A 12,104-nucleotide genomic window follows, 5' to 3' on the forward strand; every position below is an offset into this window, starting at 1 on the left:
ACCACCAAAAGAAAGCTCTAGTTGTGTGAAGAAAATGATAAAATTTTAGTTTGGGTACAATGTTGTATGACCGCGCAATTGTTATTCAAAGTGTGAGAGCGCTGAAAAATGGCCTGGGCAGGAAGGGGTAAAATTGCCCGGTATTGAAATGGTTAAACACTAGAGCATTTCTGTGTGCGCTGGGAAACTTGCAATTTTGTGCGTATTGCTGACACACAGTAGTGTCAACCTAGCCTTAATTTCTACACACAAAAATCCACTGTTCTGAACTAAAGTGCATCAGGTAACAATTTAGATGAAAAACCAAAAGGTGACAGTCTTCATTTCTAGCTTCAGCAATATATGGTAATCCAGCTGCATCTGAGGGCTTGCTGCCCTCTTTGGATATGGGCGAAACTGGATGCACCAGCCTTGTGCATTACCTAAGGTGCCATTTACTTGAATATTCAAAAGCAATGCATTATACTCACAAACCCAGTTAGCTATTGGGCTTAAATACATAAAGCAAAATAAAATCCAACAAAAGACTCTAACCACAAATGTAGGTAAGCATCAGCAACATCACTAAGCAGAACTAGAATGTGTTTCAAGGGATATATCCACTTCTTCAGAGGTATCTGACTGAAGACTTGAATGTGCTTAAACAGTAGTATGGATTAGTAATAGGCCACACCCCCAAAAAAATTCAGTGCAGTAGAGGGTTCATAATTCAGCAAAGAGATTAAAAGCAAAACAAACACATAAACACTGAAAGTGATGGAAATGATACAGTGGTATAAAGATACAAAAGAATAGTGATAAAGATAAAAATCAGTTGCCAAACCAAGATCCTAATTATGATACAAAATAGACTGATACAGATACTGATAAGAGCATATGATTCCTTATAAAACACCAAAAGATATATATGCTCTTGTCGTGTATGTCGTATTTTAGAGTAACAGCTGAACAGCCAGCAAAAAAAAGCCCCACAAACATGGCCATAGTAAATAAATCACTAATCTTCATATGTACCTTTAAGAAAAGGTCTCTGTACCTCACATTTCAATTGGAATTCCTCATTGGAATTGCATAGACTCTGTCTTGTTTTTGTATAATAAACCTACCTTTAATTGCACCTCCTTGTGTGTCTGGCTCCTCGCTCCCTGACACTACACGAATGCCATGAATCCTGACGGTGCAGGTACACCCTCGCTCCCTATGTTGGTTGCCAGACTTGATCAGCAGGATCTCTTGTTGGATCAGTTCGCTCAGGCGTTCCAGATGCTGCTTGCACGCACAGTGCACCTTACTCCTGGTGCTAATAGGCCGGTTATCACTCCTGTGGTTGCTCCCGCTGTTGCTCCGGTTATTGCGCATACCTCCGCATCTGCTGCCGCACCTGCGGTGCCCAGAGGTATGACTGGTTCAGCCCCCCTTCCACAGCGCTTTGGGGGTGAGCCGAGTCAGTGTCGGGGTTTCCTTAACTAAGTAAGCATATATTTTGAATTGATACCCCACGCTTTTCCTACTGAGAGGTCAAAGGTGGGCTTCCTAATCTCGCTGCTCTTGGACAAGGCCTTGGCCTGGGCAAATCCCTTATGGGAGAATGATAACCCTGTGATTCACGAGTTTGCCGGTTTTGTTGCCTCCTTCTGTACGGTATTTGATGTGCCTGCTTGCTCCGCCTCTCCTGCTAAGCTGCTCATGTCCATGCATCAGGGTTCACGAACCGTTGCTGAGTACGCCATAGAATTTTGTACCCTGGAGGCAGAGGTGGGTTGGAACAATGAGGATCTGGTGGCTGCTTTCTCTCATGGTCTCTCAGATGCATTGAAGGATGAGATTGCAGCCAAAAAACTGCCTGTGGAGCTAGAAGTACTAATTTCCTTCCTAATCCTGATTGACGCCAAACTCAGACAGAGGCCTTCACTTATGAAGCGTCTGGGGAGGCATCCTAACCAATTGGCACCTACGTTTTCTGTCCAACCCGTTCCTCCCTCTCCTCCCACACCTCCTGGGGATGGCTTGTCTGGCGGTGAGCCCATGCAGCTGGGGTTTGCTTGCCTTTCCTCTCGGCGTCGGGAGGGTCACTGCCTGTACTGTGGTCTTGGTGGGCATTTTCGGCAGTCCTGTCTGGTCCTTCCGGGAAACGCTCGCACCTGAGATCCTGTCCGGGGCAGATCTTGGGTGGAGTTTCCTTGTCCCCAGTTTCCCGCAAAGATAAACCGCTAATCACCGTTGTCCTCTCTTGGGTGGAAGGCTCGGTGACGGCCAAGGCGTTGGTAGACTCTGGTGCTGGCGGGTTGTTTATGGACCGTTCGTTTGCTGCCCAGTACTCCATTCCTCTGCAGGCTCGAGTTACTCCATTGGTCCTCGAGGCGATAGATGTCAGGCCCCTGCAACCGCTGCAAGTTACCCTTGAGACCCTGCCGGTTGAAGTAGCTATTGGGGCTGTTCACAGGGAGTTGGCCTGTTTCCAGGTAATTTCTTCCCCGCACTACTCCGTGGTTTTGGGATATCCCTGGCTTCAGAAGCACAATCCGACCTTTGATTGGCGGTAGGCCGAGATTTTCTCGTGGTCTCCACAGTGTGGGGCCGGTTGCATCTGTGGACCTGTTAAGGTGTTGTGTGCCTCCTTGGACTCTGTGTTGCCCACTGACTATGGGGAGTACCTGGACGTGTTTGACAAGGTGCACGCTGGTGCTCTGCCTCCTCATCGTCCATACGATTGTGCCATAACCTTACAACCCGGTGCCACTCCTCTGCGTGGCAGGGTGTATCCTCTTTCGGTTGCGGAGAATCAGGCCATGGAGGAGTAGGTTGCAGATGCGCTTTCCCTGGGGCACATTCGCAAGTCTACTTCTCCAGCAGGAGCTGGCTTTTTCTTCGTGAAAAAGAAGGGTGGTGAATTGAGGCCTTGCATTGATTTTAGGGGTCTCAATCGAATCACGATTAAGAATGCTTACCCAATTCCGTTGATTACCGAGTTGTTCGACCGCCTCAAGGGAGCAACGGTCTTTACTAAACTCGACCTTAGGGCTGCGTACAACCTCGTACGGATCAAGGAGGGCGACGAGTGGAAGACCGCGTTCAACACCAGAACCGGCCACTATGAATCCCTGGTTATGCCCTTCGGGTTGTGTAACGCGCCCGTGGTCTTTCAAGAGTTCAATAATGATGTCTTTCGTGACTTGTTGCAGCAGTGCGTGGTGGTTTACTTGGACGACATCCTGGTTTACTCTGCGTCTATGGAGTCTTATATCCAGGATGTTAAGCGGGTGCTGCAACGGTTACGTGAGGACGAGCTTTTCTGCAAGCTCGAGAAGTGTGAATTTCACCGATCCCAGGTTGCCTTTTTTGGGCTACATCATTTCCGCTGTGGGATTTTCCATGGACCCTCAGAAGGTTTCAGCAGTTCTGCAGCAGCCTCGTCCCAGTGGTCTTCGGTCCATTCAGCGCTTTTTGGGATTCGCCAACTATTATCGGAAGTTTATCAGGAACTTCTCCACGCTGGCCAAGCCTCTCTCAGATCTGACCAAGAAGGGCAGTAAGCCCCACGAGTGGTCATCCGAGGCCATCTTAGCTTTCGAAGCTCTGAAATCCGCCTTTGCCTTTTGCCTTTTGTCCTCAAGGTTGATGCATCTGAGACGGGAGTAGGCACCCTCCTGTCTCAGCGTCGGTCGGCCGATGGACCCCTACTTCCCTGTGGGTTCTACGCCAGGAAGCTTTCCTCCGCAGAATGCAACTACCAGATTGGTGACAGGGAGTTGTTGGCCATTATTCAGGCTCTCAAGGAATGGAGGCACCTGCTCGAGGGTTCTGCAGTTCCGGTTCTCATTCTCACTGACCACAAGAACCTGACGTATCTCTCAGAAGCTAAGAGGTTGACGCCCCGTCAGGCCAGATGGGCACTGTTCTTGTCGTGTTTTAACTATGTGGTCTCCTATTTGCCTGGCTCCAAGAATGTCAGGGCTGATGCCTTGTCGCAGCAATACTCTGAGCTGTCCAGGGAGGACTCTGAGCCTGAGGACTCATACCACCGGATCAGATCCTGGCTGCCATTTGTACCAGCCTGACTTCTCCCCTTGGGGAGCAGATTTTGGCGGCTCAAACTGATGCTCCCTCTGAGAGACCGGCTGGTAGATGTTTCGTGCCTGAGGGATTGCGCACCCGCTTGCTGCATACCTACCATGATTCCAAGACTGCCGGTCATCCGGGGAGGACCCAGTTGTCCTGGGTCGTTTCTCGTTTATTCTGGTGGCCATCTCTCCGTTCCGACATCACCTCATATGTAGCGGCATGTTCTGTCTGTGCCCAGAATAAATCTCCTCTGCATCTTCCATTGGGCCTTCTGCAACCCATTCCCAATGGGGAGCGTCCCTGGTCACACCTGGGCATGGATTTTATTGTAGACCTCCCTACGTCTTGAGGCCATATGGTCATTCTGGTCATTGATCGTTTCTCCAAGATGTGCCATTGTGTTCAATTCAAGAAATTACCGACTGCGCAAGAACTGGCTACGGTTTTTGCCAGGGAGATCTCTTGCTTGCATGGGTTGCCTAAGGTGATTGTCTCGGACCGTGGGAGCCAGTTTGTGTCCAGCTTCTGCTCCCAGTTGGGTATCAAGCTCTCCTTCTCTTCGGCCTACCACCCCCAGTCCAATGGGGCTGTGGAGCGTTCCAACCAGGCCCTGGAACAATTCCTTCGCTGCTATATCTCAGACCATCAAGACAATTGGGTCGATCTCTTGCCATGGGCAGAGTTTGCAAGGAACTCGGCTGTCAACTCCTCCTCCGGGATGTCTCCCTTCATGGCCAACTATGGGTTCCAACCCGCTGTATTGCCTGAATTGTTCTCGCCACAGGACATAACCATCTTGCTGACCTGCGTTCCTCGTGGGGGCAGATCCAGAGGTCCTTGAAGGACTCAGCTCAGCGCCAGAAGCTCCAGGCTGATCGTAGACGGTTGCCCGCTCCTTCATACCAGGTCAGAGATCGGGTGTGGTTGTCCACTTGTAACCTCAATCTTCTGGTGCCCGCACCGAAACTGGCTCTCCGTTTTGTTGGTCCTTTCCGCATCCTCCGCAGGGTGAACCCGGTTGCCTATGCCCTTGCTCTTCCTCCTGGGATGCGTATCTCCAATGTCTTCCACGTATCCCTGTTGAAGCCTCTGGTCTGTAATCGCTTTACTGCCTCTCCGCCTCGTCCTATCAGGGTTGACGGTCATGAGGAGTATGAGGTGAGCCGCATCCTGGACTCTTGGTTGGTCCATGGTCGGGTGCAGTTCCTGGTCCATTGGCGTGGTTATGGTCCTCCGCGCTTTTCACGCCCGCTTTCCCCAGAAGCCTTATGTTGAGCAGCGGAGGGGGAGGGGCCCTTGAGGAGGAGGTACTGTCAAGATCCTACCTTTCCTCAGGGCTTGTGTTGCTCCATGTGCTGGGATCCATCTTAGGTGTCTGCAAAGCATTGTGGGATCCTTTATGCTTTCAGCCCTCTGCGGCTCTTCCCCCAGGAGGTGGCGGCTTATCACATATAAGTCTGCTGTTTGTAGCTGTCCATTGCATTCGTGTCATGTCTGTTGCACAGCAGCAAGCTCCTGTTTTGTTTCTCATTACTCTCCTTGATACCGACTCGGCTTTGGCAAGACTCCTTCCTGGCCTCTGACCCTGGCTCTGGCGACCATCCTTCCTGGCTTCTGACCCCGGCTCTGGCGATCATCCTTCCTGGCTTCTGTTCTACCAAGTCACCTGCTGTTGCTGTTGGACTTGCATAGACTCTGCCTTGTTTTTGTATAATAAACCTATCTTTAATTGCACCTCCTTGTGTGTCTGGCTCCTCGCTCCCTGACACAAGGCCAGTGGAATTTTCAGAAAACCAAGAGATACAAGGATATGGGGGTAATAGGAGTAATTTGCTGGGTGTTGAGCCACAGCTCTCAAATATGACATACACTAGTGAGAGCATACAGTACATATCTTTTGGAAGGAATAATATGCTTTCACTGGTATCTGTATCAGTTTTGTGACTTTCCTGTGCTATTTTGGATCATTATTAGGATCTTGATTTGATAACTTATTTTGCATTGAAAGTTTTATATTTTTATACCACTGTATCAATTCCATCACTTTCAAAGTTTATATTTTGTTTTTTCATTTCACTATGTTTATTGGTTTTGTCATATAAAAATTACAAATGATACAAGTAGATGTCCATGAAACAGATGTGTACAGGATCGGCAGACAATAAACCAAATGAAATCCAATATACAAAGTGTTGCGTTGCTAAAGAGTGAATGGCACTGGGTAATGTGGCATTTACATGTTTCTAAGGAACAAGTTAAAAGAGGAAATATAGATAGAGAAAAAAAAGGAGAGAAATGGGAAGGGAAAGAAACGCTGGGTAAGGATGAAGGGGAAAGCATTATGCAGGATGTGCCAAACAACCGTGCAAGTGCTTTATAAAGCGGTTAAGTTTTGTGAGAAGATATTGGGATGACGGTATGTGATCCATGGGTCTCAAATCTTGAGAAACTTCTCATAGCTGTTAGTAAGGAAATTAGTTATCTGTTCATTAACAAAGCAAATGTTATATATGAGTTTCATTCAGTTTCAGAGAAGTGAGTGAATAGCTTTTGCCATGTCCTAGCTATCATTAATTTAGAAGCCAATAGAACAAAAAGAGCCAGTTTAAATTGTCTTTTAGTAATATTTAGAAGTTTGAAATGTAAAAGGGCTAACCAAGGGTTCAAAAGCAGCTAAGCATTGGACAAGACCACCATATATGAAAAACATTACCAGCAGTTTGGCATCCTCTAAAGGAAAGACCTGTGTGTCTGTCAGGAAAGGAATATCCAGGTACACAGACGCCTGGGATTGAGGAACTCTGCCTGTGGCCGGATCGTAGGTGCAAGTGCATGAATGAACCTGCATGATCAAATATGCATGCGCAAATGAACGTGGCACCAGGAAGGCTATTTAAGCTGCACTATGGCATGAAGTCCTTGCCGGTTGGTCTAATACGTTCCCTAAAGCATCTGATACCTGTTCCTGTGTTGACTTCCTGATACTGACTTGATCTGCCTATGACCCTGCCTGAAAGCTGTCTGTACCGACCCCTGACTTGTCCCTGGATTTTGTCTGTACCTGCTCCTTCTGTTTATCTGCCCATCTGCCTACTATTACCGACCCTGGCCTGACTTGACTATTTGTCCACCAGCACAGCCTGCTCTACAGCAACGCACCACATACTCGTCTTGAACACAGTCTGTTCTTCTGCAAAGCCTAGCCTGCTTTACAGCTATGCACGCGCTGCTCTCCTGCATCCTGCAACAGAAAACTAGTCAGGCGCTCCTGTCACATTACCAGGACTCCTGAGCTGGAAGTGTAAGAGAAGCCAACCTCCACACGTCAGGCTCCACCACCAGGTATGTTACAGTGTCCAGGGAACATAAGGACAAGTCTGGAAGGAAACAAGGTACCATATGGTTGATATGCTGATTCAAGAAAGGTGACGTTAATAGTGGAGGAAGCAGTAGTAGCCCACGTATCAGACCAGTCTTTTGTTTGCTTTGTTAGCTTTTAAGTCTTCCTACCATTTTGCTACATAAGTGTGTGTACTGGGTGACGGTAAGAGATTAAGATTAGAATATACTTTAGAAAATTAGTTTAAAAGTCAAGGAATGACAATGGGAAATATGCTCAAAAGGTAGTCAAAGTGGTAGAAAGGTATTTATCTCATATGAGAAAAACAATCCAGTGTCTAATTTGGGTTTACCTAAAGAGTTACTTAAGGGCAATTTTAATCTGTCCTAGATGACTGGCCATGGGAGTCTTTCTCCAGCACAAGAGAGGAAGCATTTCGGCCATGTAAGGTCTGCCAATGGAAGGCAGCAGCAGATTCAAGCCCTGGTGGGAAAAGTGACTTGCCCATCAGAGATAGAAGGGGGAGGTAAGTGGAAAGCAAATTACTAGAATTGGTCACCCCAGACTTTCAGAATATGTTTAATCAGAGAGCTTAACATGGGTGGTAGTAAAATAGGAGATGTTCAAGGCAGGTGCGGACTGACCATTTGGAAACTTGGGCACTGCCGAGGGCTCAGGGTCAGTAGGGGGCCCTATGAGATGCCCCTGGTACCTTTTTCATAGGCTTTTTTGAATTTGGGCATGGACACAGGGGCCCCATGATCCCCCTATTGCCCGGGGGCCCCATGAGTTGTCAGTCCACCTCTGGTTCAAGGTAATGGTGTGAGGTTTATAGGGGTGCAGGAAGTAGCTTCCAATTCCACCTAGAAAAGAGCCTCACTAGTGCATATATGGTGATAAGAGGAGTAATTTGGGCAGCTTGGTAATATTTAAAAAAAAATTGGGACTCTCAGGCCTCAATGACATCTGTGGATTTACATAGTTTGCCTGGGGATTCTAGGTCTGTTGTTAAACCAAATAAAGGACATAATATGGTTTTGAAAGGATTTAATAGCAAAGGGGGAAACTAGAATCGAGACGGTGCAAAAGATTTTTGGGCTAACATTAATTTGAGTCGATCCTCCCCATTTATGAAATGGAATGTCTGGTCTAAGATGCTATTTGAGCTTTAAGTTGGCAGATAGTTGGGAGATAATTGGCTAAATATAAATTAGACTAATACAGGGTGATCTGGATACCGAGGTATTTCAATTATCACCCCATGTGAATTTGAATGGCGATCTAAACGTTGCATGCCCCGGTTTAGATATGGGGCGATTTTAGGGTCTACTAATTTACCTCATTTATGTACAGACTGGAAATATGAGTGAAAGAGTTTAAGTGGACAGTAGAGTCGGTAAAGATATGATAGGTAGGTTGTGTCGGGTCAGCAAGAAATTGTCAGCAAAAAGCTGACTCTATAAGTATGATGGCCAGACTGTAGTCCATGGATATTGGGATTCATTCTGATAAGGTGCACCAAAGGTTCTAGGGCAAGGACCAATAAAATTTGAGAGAGGGGGCATCCCTGACGGGTTTCTTTCTCAACAGGGAAAGTAGCAGAATGAAAGTTTGAATGTTTGACAGTAGCAGTACGTAATATAAATACTCCCAAGAGATAGCATTGAAGGCTTTATGTATGTTGAGTGCTAATAACATGCCATGTAATTTGTTGTGATTGTATGAGATGGATCACCTTATGGGTGTTGTCAGAAGCTTGTTTATTTGAAATGAAGCCTACCTGGTCCTTATGTATCAGGGTGGTAAGGAAAAAATGTAGCCTAGAAGTCAATACTTTGGGCAATAATTTGATGTCTACATATATTGTGTAGGGATATAGAACAATAGTTGTGGGGTCCAGGTGGTCTCTGTCTAGTTTTGGCAATATTGTCATATGGGCCCTGAGGGAGATGAAAAATACATCTGGATGGGATTTTAAATGGTTGCATAAACTGGGTAAATGTAGGGCAAGGAAATCTGCATAGGTTTTGTAAGAGTATTGAAAAACTATCCAAGCTGGGGGCTTTAGAGGGTTTAAGAGATTTAATGGATTGAAGTATTTCAGGAATTGTGACATCAGCATCCATTTTATCTCTCATTTCCTATGAGAGGAATATGGATAGAATGGAACAAAAGCAGTCCACAATGGTGGCAGGGTTCCACCTGGAAGATGTAGTCTGATAAAAGTAGAACCTTAAGTTCCACTCTAGTAGGGGGCACCTGCTTGTGGAGAGATGAAAAAGGGCATTTCTTCCAAGCAGATTTGAGATGCACCAGCTGGGATGAGAGCTCCATGATTTTAACTTCTCTTTCTTTCTTGAGACTAATAGGATAATAGACTCCTGTATGGAAGCCTTCCCATAAGGAAACAGTAGAGGAAACTGAATTCTCATAAAAAGCAAAGTAGCTTTTGAGGTCATTGGCAAAAGAAGTAGCTGTAGATAAGTGTGAGTGTAAGGAGTCATTAATACCCCACACAAAGAAGATGAGCTAGGAGTGAGGGAAGTGCATTGAAATGGTCTGACTCTGGGACCAAAGTGATTTTGGCTTTTATAAGAGAAGGAAGGAATTGGGGGTTAACAAAAAAGTGATCAATACGTGAAAAACAGTCGTGGGGAGCAGAATAGTGGGTATAATCCTTCATTCTGGGATTCAGTTGTCTACAAGCATGGACTAGGCTGTGTTTGGAGCGTAAGGTGGTCATCTTATCTATATGGACCTGAATAGCATAAATTTTTTTTTTCTTTGACCAAGAGCCATATGTATTGTCACATTTAAGCCTCTCAATTGGAATATATGGGAGCCGTTTCTGAATGATGGCAATGACCAAGGAGATGAGATAATCTACATGCTCTGGTATGTTGCAAATGCTGAAGTTGCCCAGTTGTCCCGCATGTTACGGTTTTCCAAGTCTTCTTCTTTAATATAAGCCTCCGTTATGTCAGCTTTAATTATATCTAGGTCAGGTTCATTGCATACAATAGCAGTAACTGCACTATCCATTTTTCCCTCAAGATCATTGTGTGTGCCCAGATCTCAAATTTCTCTGGACACAGTGTTTATAAGCTGTTCAGTAGCCACTAACAGTTCTCTTTGTACAGTAGTAATAGTTTCAATTTCTCAAGCAAAGCAGTATGTCTGCAGGTCTCTTCAGGTTGATTACCTGGTGCAAAAGCAGCTGCACTGTCATTAGACGAGCTGTACTGATTGTCTGGGAGTTCCGGTGAAGAGATTGCAGTATCAGCTGCCGAAGCCATCACCAACTTGGAGGCTGAGCATGTGGCTGCATGGTGGCATGGGTCCATGCACCATCATATTTGGAACCTGAAATCTTCCCCATCCACTGCTTGGTTGTAGGGGAGCAAGTGGGGTGCCCGGGCAGAGAAAAGAGCCCATCCTGCTGTGGTTGACTATCTTTGCTCCTGGGTGGTGCAGAGCCAGATCAGTAAGTGACAATTTTCCTTGGCTGCACGTGAACGCTTCCTGCCCTGTTTTGTTCTTAATCTCTTAGCTGAATTGTGAAAACTAACCCTCATTGAGATTTTGTGGGTGTGGCCTATTACTAATCCATACTACTATTTAAACACTTGCAAATCTGCAGTCTGTTAGCTCTGAAAAAGAGAGTATACGCTGCAAAACACATCACCTGGTCCTAGTTTGTAATGTTGTCCATGCCTACCTACAGTTCTGGTTTGAGTCTATTGTTGGGATTTGTTTTGCTTTAGGTATTTAGGCCTGATACTCAACTGGATTTGTGAGTTTTGCATTGTTTTATATATTCAAGTAAATGGTACCTTAGGCAATGCATGAGGCTGGTGCACCCTCCTTGTGTTCTTTTAGCCTGATTGTCTATTGTAACATGACATCTCTGTTAGTAGTAACATGATTTTTCTTTCATTCATAACATTCCTCCTACATCATATAACATGGCAGCATTGTCTCTAGTAAGTCTTTTATAATGTGTACTGTCTCTAACAGATGCGTAACATGGTGATTTGATAGAATTATGTATAACTGTGGGCAGTTTTGTAACATATTAGCGGTATCTTTAACATGTCTCTTGAAATATCCAAGCCATTTTAAGATCATGGGAACAGTTTCACTCATTCATTTTTGCTTGTGGGACCCAGATACCCCAGTCTGACTCTGCTTACTTTCCTGTCAATATGGAAGTCAATTCTATCCTAACGATTAATAAAATGTAACAGATGCATCCATCACACCTAAACAATTACAGTAAAGTCACAGTTATGATCTACAATAATACAGTGTATATTGCTCCTGAATTTGTCTTAACTCACCAAGGAATCAGTTTAGTTGCCAATACACAGCCTATAAATATGAAATCAGAGATAGAGTATCATCACTTATCCTTTTTGTATATGGTTAAAACCTGGAAAGTGATCAATCAGCAGGGGCATATTTACCACAAGGCAAACAAGGCACTTGCTTAGGGCGGCATCTTTCAGGGGGGCAGCAGCTGCCCCCAGAAGTAGGGATTACAGAAGAGACATGCGAGCCATGGGAACCAGGTGGGATCAGAGAGAGGCTGTGGTCTGCTTGATGGTTTATATAGAGCCTGACTCTCGTTCCCGGGGATGTCTGGAGCTGTAAAGATGAGTACCTTTCTCTCTATTGCTTGGGAGATGGGGGGGGGGGCTAA

At 45.7% G+C, this 12,104-nt stretch overlaps 1 protein-coding gene across 1 annotated transcript in view; it reads right to left on the reverse strand.

Moving 5' to 3' along the window:
• Window positions 1-12,104, reverse strand: part of GSG1 (germ cell associated 1) — a 114,099-nt gene that overhangs the window by 92,117 nt on the left and 9,878 nt on the right. The gene's annotated exons all lie outside the window — the stretch shown is intronic.

This window comes from Staurois parvus, unplaced genomic scaffold (assembly GCF_062004578.1).
Source record: "Staurois parvus isolate SC_StPar_1 unplaced genomic scaffold, SC_StPar_1.0 ptg000436l, whole genome shotgun sequence".
Lineage (NCBI taxonomy): Eukaryota > Metazoa > Chordata > Amphibia > Anura > Ranidae > Staurois > Staurois parvus.